The 8,996-nt window shown below is 37.7% G+C and overlaps 1 pseudogene; it reads left to right on the forward strand.

Annotated features, from left to right (window-relative positions):
* Window positions 1–8,708, forward strand: part of LOC113073611 (histone-lysine N-methyltransferase ASH1L-like) — a 39,880-nt pseudogene extending 31,172 nt beyond the window's left edge.
* Window positions 8,709–8,996: the final 288 nt, after the last annotated feature.

Genomic DNA, 8,996 nt, shown 5'->3' on the forward strand with positions numbered 1-8,996 from the left:
ACACGGCAGGTTTTCCAAGTCTCCTTAATTAAACACACCTGATTCAGATCATTAGCTCATTAGTAGAGACTCCAAGACCTGAAATGGTTATGTCAGACAAAGGCAAGATGCAAAATATGCTCCCCCTTCTGTCTTCCAGATCTCCACCCGGAACCGCTTTGCTCCCCTCCACAACACCTTAGCAACACCCTGGCAACAACCAACAGATTTCCACCTACATAGCAACACCCTAAATACCACTCTAAACACCTTAGCAGCATCCTCAAATTGCATCGCAACACCTTAAATACAATTCAGAACACCTTAGCAACCCCCTGACAACCAAACACATCAACAGCCTACTACCTGCATAGCAACACCCTTAATGCCATTCAGAACACCTTAGCAACACCCTGACAACCAAACACATCAACAGCCTACTACCTGCATAGCAACACCCTTAATACCATTCAGAACACATTAGCAACACCCTGACAACCAAACACATCTACAGTCTACTACCTGCATAGCAACACCCTTAAGACCATTCAGAACACCTTAGCAACACCCTGACAACCAAACACATCAACAGCCTACTACCTGCATAGCAACACCCTTAAGACCATTCAGAACATCTTATCAACACCCTGACAACCAAACACATAAACAGCCTACAACCTGTATAGCAACACCCTTAATACCATTCAGAACACCTTAGCAACACCCTGACAACCAAACACATCTACAGCCTACTACCTGCACAGCAACACCCTTAATACCATTCAGAACACCTTAGTAACACCCTGACAACCAAACACATCAACAGCCTACTACCTGCATAGCAACACCCTTAATACCATTCAGAACACCTTAGCAACACCCTGACAACCAAACACATCTACAGCCTACTACCTGCATAGCAACACCCTTAATACCATTCAGAAAACCTTAGCAACACCCTGACAATCAAACACATCTACAGTCTACTACCTGCATAGCAACACCCTTAAGACCATTCAGAACACCTTAGCAACACCCTGACAACCAAACACATCTACAGCCTACTACCTGCATAGCAACACCCTTAATACCATTCAGAACACCTTAGCAACACCCTGACAACCAAACACATCTACAGCCTACTACCTGCATAGCAACACCCTTAATACCATTCAGAAAACCTTAGCAACACCCTGACAATCAAACACATCTACAGTCTACTACCCGCATAGCAACACCCTTAAGACCATTCAGAACACCTTAGCAACACCCTGACAACCAAACACATCTACAGCCTACTACCTGCATAGCAACACCATTAATACCATTCAGAACACCTTAGCAACACCCTGACAACCAAACACATCTACAGCCTACTACCTGCATAGCAACACCATTAATACCATTCAGAACACCTTAGCAACACCCTGACAACCAAACACATCTACAGCCTACTACCTGCATAGCAACACCATTAATACCATTCAGAACACCTTAGCAACACCCTGACAACCAAACACATCTACAGCCTACAACCTGTATAGCAACACCCTTAATACCATTCAGAACACCTTAGCAACACCCTGACAACCAAACACATCTACAGCCTACTACCTGCACAGCAACACCCTTAATACCATTCAGAACACCTTAGTAACACCCTGACAACCAAACACATCAACAGCCTACTACCTGCATAGCAACACCCTTAATACCATTCAGAACACCTTAGCAACACCCTGACAACCAAACACATCTACAGCCTACTACCTGCATAGCAACACCCTTAATACCATTCAGAAAACCTTAGCAACACCCTGACAATCAAACACATCTACAGCCTACTACTTGCATAGCAACACCCTTAATACCATTCAGAACACCTTAGCAACACCCTGACAACCAAACACATCTACAGCCTACTACCTGCATAGCAACACCATTAATACCATTCAGAACACCTTAGCAACACCCTGACAACCAAACACATCTACAGCCTACTACCTGCATAGCAACACCATTAATACCATTCAGAAAACCTTAGCAACACCCTGACAACCAAACACATCCACAGTCTACTACCTGCATAGCAACACCCTTAATATCATTCAGAACACCTTAGCAACACCCTGACAACCAACTACAACAACCTAGCTTTACTGCAGCAAAATTTCCACAGTCCAACAACACCTCCCTATCTTTTTAAATCTGTAGTCTATAGGTATTTTGTGAAGACAGGCAGACAATATTTTTTCTATTAAGCAAGATATCAGGGTTAATTTAGTATTATTATAGTATTAGAATGTTTTGACTTGGCCTTTGTTTTTATATTTTCAGTTGTGTTTACGTTTTAGTGAGTTTGCTGTGTGCTTTTGTCATTTTTTTCTTATTTTCTTTTACATTTCTAAATAACTTTTTTTGTTGTTGTAATTTTAGTATGTCAACCTGAACTTATTTACATCAGTTTATAAGGCTTGTTGAAGTTTAATATCTATTATTTACAGTTAATTATTCATTATTCTTTCATTACTCTTGTTGTTCGTGTGATATGTTGTTTATTGATTTTAAGTATAGGTAATCTATCTCTCGGTGTCTGTCCATCAGGTGTGGCAGCACTGTGATTGTATGCGTTTGGAAGCGGATGTGGAGCATTATCTCTGTGAGCTGTGTGACCCTCGTCCAGTGGACAGGGTATGTGACCTTTCAGTCTGTGTAACTTTACAATTCTTTCTTCCTCTCTGACTGTGTTTAGCATGGCCATATAGGTCTTTTATCACAACATTTTAAAGGTCACCCCAGGATTAAGATCTCCTCTGTCATTCAGGAAGTTTGGAACTCTTGAAAGCTGTTCTGTGTGTGTGTGTGTGTCTTTTATGTATTTCCTATCATGTTTCGACAGGAGGTCCCAATGGTGCCCCAACCCAGCTATGCCCAGTCAGGATCCATCTATTATATATGCCTGCTTCGTGATGACTTACTATTGCATCAGGGTACGTGCATGTGTTTGTTTGTGAAATTAAATCTGGTTTGTAGGTTTGACATGTTTAAGTTTATTTATATTTGCATGTGGTTGTTGCAGGTGACTGTGTGTACCTCATGAGAGACAGCAGACGCACAACAGAAGGCCAGCCGGTGCGTCAGTCATACCGTCTCCTGTCTCATATCAACAGAGACAAACTGGACATCTTCCGAATCGAGAAACTCTGGAAAAATGAGAAGTGAGGTTCACCACACTCCCAATATTTAAAATGTCTCCTTATTCAATACTTTTTTTGAACTTTTAATTCATCATTAAGCATTGACATCCTTGTTGACCCTGGAAAAACATACGTATCATCCAAACAGATTTTAGCGTAAAGGTTAGGCTAAGTTCTTGTCCTCCTGTCAATAGCTTCTGGTTGTAGAGGTAGGCTTGTTTGAAAGGAGTATGTCTTGCTTGACTAAATCATTGTCGTCAATGCTTATTCCTTTAATCAACAGAATCACAGACCTTAGATTTGATCTTGACTCTCTTTTTCTTTCTTTAGAGGGGAGAGGTTTGCCTTTGGTCATCACTACTTCCGTCCCCATGAGACGCACCACTCTCCTTCCCGTCGCTTCTATCATAACGAGTTGTTCCGAGTGCCTCTCTATGAGATCATACCACTGGAGGCGGTGGTGGGAACATGCTGTGTGTTGGACCTGTATACTTACTGCAAGGGTGAGATGTTCACACGTACAACAGTCTTACATAAACAAATCAACAGTGAGATACAAGACATGTACTGAACCAGACGTTGCTTGATGAAAACCCCAAACACTTTGCATGCTAATGCCTGCTACTCTTGCTAATGGATTCAGGTCGTCCAAAAGGGGTAAAGGAACCAGACGTTTACATCTGTGACTACCGGCTGGATAAATCGGCACACCTGTTCTACAAGATCCACCGAAACCGGTACCCAGTGTGCACCAAGCCCTTTGCGTTCAACCACTTCCCCAAAAGACTGACACCAAAAAGGGATTTCTCAGTGAGTAACTGTAGAAGCGGTGAATCTGACAAAACTGATAAAGAAGTGGGAAAAATAAAAACCATTAAGAAATATAATTTATCATCTAATATGGCTATATTAATATGTATATATGTGTGTGTGTGTGTCTATATATATATATATATATATATGTGTGTGTGTGTGTGTGTGTGTGTGTGTGTGTGTGTGTGTGTGTGTGTGTGTGTGTGTGTGTGTAATTTTTTATTTATTTATTTGTATTGATATTTTACAGTATTACTTGGGACATTATGCTATTAATTTTAATAATTATTATTCATATTAACTCTTTTGTAACTTTTTTCATTTAAAGTACAGTACATTACAGATGTTTTGACTTTTTTTTTACCTATACATTTCTTTTTGAGATTCAGCCAATCATTTTTTTATTCATATTTTTTCCAGTTTAAATAAGAAATGATTAATAAATATTTATTGGAATACATAGTTGTGTTACTTTGCTTTTTAATATTATTATTTTGTTTATTTATTTTATTTTTAAGGATGAAATTTTAATTGGACATAAATTATAGCCCATCATTTTTTATTGTATTCATGTTTTGACAGTTTTAGATGGGATGGGAAGTGGCTATATCAACTCTCTGTTAATCTTATTAGATTAAGTTAGCTTTTTTTCCATTGCTGATGCATAGCTAGCTAACTCATGACTGTTTGAATGTAAACTAGTTGATCAAGCAAGTACACTAGATGTATCCACATTCATTTTTTTTTAATTCTATCTCTGACTACAGCCTCACTATGTGCCGGATAACTACAAGAGGAATGGCGGCCGCTCCGCCTGGAAGAGTGAGCGGCCCAAAGGTGCATCAGCGTGTGATGAAGAGCCCTCACCCAGCGTGTCATGTGATCAGCTGTCTGCCGGCTTCTCGAGAGATGGGGACGAGGATGGAGGGAGAGGAGCAGAGGGAGAGATAGAGACCACGCAGGAGGACTCCAGCGCCCCTGTATCCCAGCTTTCCACATCACAGGAAAGGAGGACAGGTGGGGAGGAAGAAGACATGGAGGAAGAAGAGGAGGGTGAAGAGAGGGTAGAGAGGAGAGAGACGGACGAGGGCTCCCGAGAGAAGGGAGGAGGAGGAGGGCGAGATGCGCTGGACGCCCCATGCTTATCCTCACTCTCCTCTTTACCTCTTCATCCATCAATCCTGGGAAGAAGGGAAGCACAGAGAGAGCGGCTGAACAAGATTCTGCTCGACCTGCTGCACCAGGCGCCCAGCAAGAATGGTAAGAAAAAAAAAGTATTTAACCAAAAGGTTTTAGTAACATTACATTCCTTCAAACCTAATTCAATTCTTTAAACTAAAGAAATGTAAAAGCCTCTTTATGGGTGCCTTTATTTTGGGCATTCAATAACATAAATTATATTATGCTCCAAGCACAAATACTGAATGTGCTTTTGACATTAGAAGATTTCTTTGAAACGGACTTAAAAGACTCGGAGTTTCTCAAATGAATCAATGAAATATTGAAATTCATTGAATTCATTTCTGATTTATGTAGGGGTAAAAATGTGATGTACATTTCTTTCTGTTACCCATAAATGTTAATGTGGCTAATAATTTATTTTATTCATAATTTACAGTTTTATTATTAATATATATATATATATATATATATATATATATATATATATATATATGATATTACATTGCATTTATAATCCATATTATTTTACTTTTAAAATGATCAATATTAACAGTATTATTTTGTGTTTAAAAGTTTAATATAAGTATATTATAGTATACTACAAAATATGTTGTCTTGTATTTTTGTTTCCTGTTTTTTTTTTTTTTTTTTTTTTTTGACCTTTAGATTCCTTTGTTAGATTGACCCATAAATATTACAATGATCAATCATTTGTTATGCATATTGTATTATTCATTTATTTATTCATATTTTTCAGGGGGGTTTTTTTCAGTTTAGATGGGAAATATTATTAATGTAATTATTAATATAATGTTTATAGTTATTACTTAAGATTTTAATATTTAACCAGTTTTGTTTTTATAAAAACTGTTGATAAAGAACTGATTCTTTGAACTTATTTTATATTCAATAAAAAACACCATGTGTATTCATAATCTGCTCTTGTAGCCACGCACTACTACAAATAGTAACCTCTAGTTTGATGAAAACCATTGTCTTAATGTTTCCCTTACAGCGATAGATGTGACGTATCTTCTGGAGGAAGGCTCTGGTCGCCGCCTCCGCAGACGGACACTTGGATTGAGCGAATTTATTTGCAGGAAGTAATGTTGACAACACTCTGCTGAGCTCGCCTGCAGAGCAGCAAGAGAATGATGAAAATGGAGGAGCAGAGGTGGAGTACACCTGGCAACAAGGGGGAAAGCTGCGGTGAAAGGCTTCATGCTCATATTTATATCTTGCAGCTTCTTTTTCTAAAGGAGCTACAAGAGAGACCAGCCTGAGCTTTGTGCACTAAGGACCTGCCGTTTGCTGCAAGTCATCAACCTTGATGCATTTAGAAAGTACAAGTGTCAGACATAGGAAAGTTTAAACTGAAGAGAATAGGCCACGATTTGAAATTCTAACTGAGTTATTGCAGATGAACTATGACTTCACTGGTCAAATGTGTCCTATGACTAAGAGGTACTATATTTGGCCTTTGGTTCAGGTGCAAATGGAAAAATGGGAGTCCGGCGCCACCTTATGGTCGACAATGGGAATGACTTGACATGAAAATAAAAAATAAATATAAAAGCATCATAGGAGGTGTAGTGTAGCGCATACTCACTGCCCATAGGCTGAGAAAAAGAGAGAAAGTAGAAACCTGAGAAAGAACGTTGGCTAACTGCACTTTTAACAACATAAACAAGGACATCCTTCGCTCCCGGAGATGTTTGGATAAGACACTAATTCTCACGCAGTATTGATCAATGCTGTATGATAAAGCAAAACTTAAGTATGTTACCTTATTTTTCTGTCCGTTTTTTTTTTTTTGTTATACTCCAGTTTCATTAGGAATGGAGCACGACGGGGGCTATCCATATTTGTGAGCTCGGGACTTCGGGACTGGAATGTTTCCCTTCTGTTATTGTGGCCATTGTGATTGGTTAGAATGGCTGCCAGCCCCGCCCCTTTTTTAAAAGTATTTAATTCACCAGCTTAAAAATACAACAAAAAACTAAATCTAACAGTGGAGGTGCGCTGGCTTTATATAACGCCTTAGAATGCCGTTATCTTGAGCATTTTTTTTTGTTTATGGTAGTGTGTGAGATTATTTTCGGTGTTTGTGTGTGTGTGCGTGTGTGTGTGTGTGTGTGAGTAAGCCCATTCTAATAATATAAATACAAATGAGAAAACAACTAAGGGCTTGACAGCAGTTAATAAATGGTTAAATTCACAAGAACTTGTATCATGTGATGTCAGATTTTTGGTTTGTGATTTGCAGGGCGGGTGGGATGGGGTCGGGTCCAGGTTTTAGTGTTGTTGTTATCTTTTCTTTTATTGTTTTTAATGGCCTTTCAGGTTGCCATGGAGAATGTTTATAAACAAAATCATGATGAGATTTTTGCCCATAATGCATCAGCTATGACAGAGAAGTATTTCAAACCCCATAGATGTACCGAAATAAAAAAACAATGAAAACTGACTTAACTAAAGGAAAATTGTATAGTGCCAAGCTATGTATATAAACAGATGGGAAAATGTGAGAAATGTCTCCAAAAGCAATATCTTGATAATGGATTTTGTGTATTTTATTGTACAGGATTCAGCCCTTTATGTATTATTAGTGTTATTATTATTATTATAATTATTACGATTCTTCTGATTATTTTGCAATTTGTATTGACAGAACTGTCGCGTGTAAAATTACAAAATGTGGATGAGAAAGCGGCAAAGATTATGATTTAATAATCGCTATAAATTTCCTGTGTAAGCTACAAAGCATCTGAAACGTGACTTGAGCTCAGTGTGAGAGGGAGGATCGTCTGATGACCTCGCAGTGACCCCACACCTGGCCCCCGTCACTGTAATAATTAATATTAACATTATTATTATTACTTTTTGAGGAGAAAAAGATATAATGATCCTCGTTTTATTGCTGCAAAGTGTTGAACACTAAAAAAACAAACCAACATGAAAATGTAAAATGATATTTTTGGCAGAAAACAAGCTGTCAACCCAGTATCATGTTCGTAATCTTTTTAATTTGTAAAAAAAGAAAATTAGTTTTTTTTTTTTTTTCTTCAAACGAGAATTGGACATTGTTCTGTTTTTTTGTGATCGCGGTCATACATATAATGCTTGTATTTCTTGTATTTGTGTGTTTTTGTGTGATTTGTTTAGTTATTTTTAGACAATCACAGAATAAGATGCAAGCATTGTATATGGACAGACTGGCAGGCATTTTGTGATGTTGTGTACAGTTTGTCGAAACTTCTTCCACTCTGGTTCAAAGTTTGTAATTATAAAGTCATGAAAAATGCTGTTGGTTTTTACTTTTTTCTGTTTTATATTCTATTTGTTTTGTTTGTTTGTTTGTTTTTTAATAAAAAGCACTACATTATTGTGAATATACTTGCCTGTTGCTCATACATTTAGCAGCGAATCTGTGAAACAGTTCTTTATTAGGTCATAACCGTTATTACTCCAGGTATACAGACAAATCGTATTTGAACTGTATGGACAGTCATCTTCAAATAAAGTGAATTATAACTATTGCGTAGCACATTGACATTGTGTACTATCATTTGAACTACCAAATACATTTAATAAAAGCATTTAGTAAATAAATAGTTTAATGCCATACACTCATAACTTATGTTTTCACATATATTTACTATGATGCAGTTTCTAATTTTTGAAACATCTGCCAATTGTTTTGAAGAATGCAACATTTTTGCTTTGAAATGAATCTCAAGATGTTATCGTAAACTTTTGACTCATTCTTCATAAAGATTATAGTATGTTTTTGCAATTAAAACTTATTACGGTGTCCTCCGACAG

This window comes from Carassius auratus, unplaced genomic scaffold, assembly GCF_003368295.1.
Source record: "Carassius auratus strain Wakin unplaced genomic scaffold, ASM336829v1 scaf_tig00012509, whole genome shotgun sequence".
NCBI lineage: Eukaryota > Metazoa > Chordata > Actinopteri > Cypriniformes > Cyprinidae > Carassius > Carassius auratus.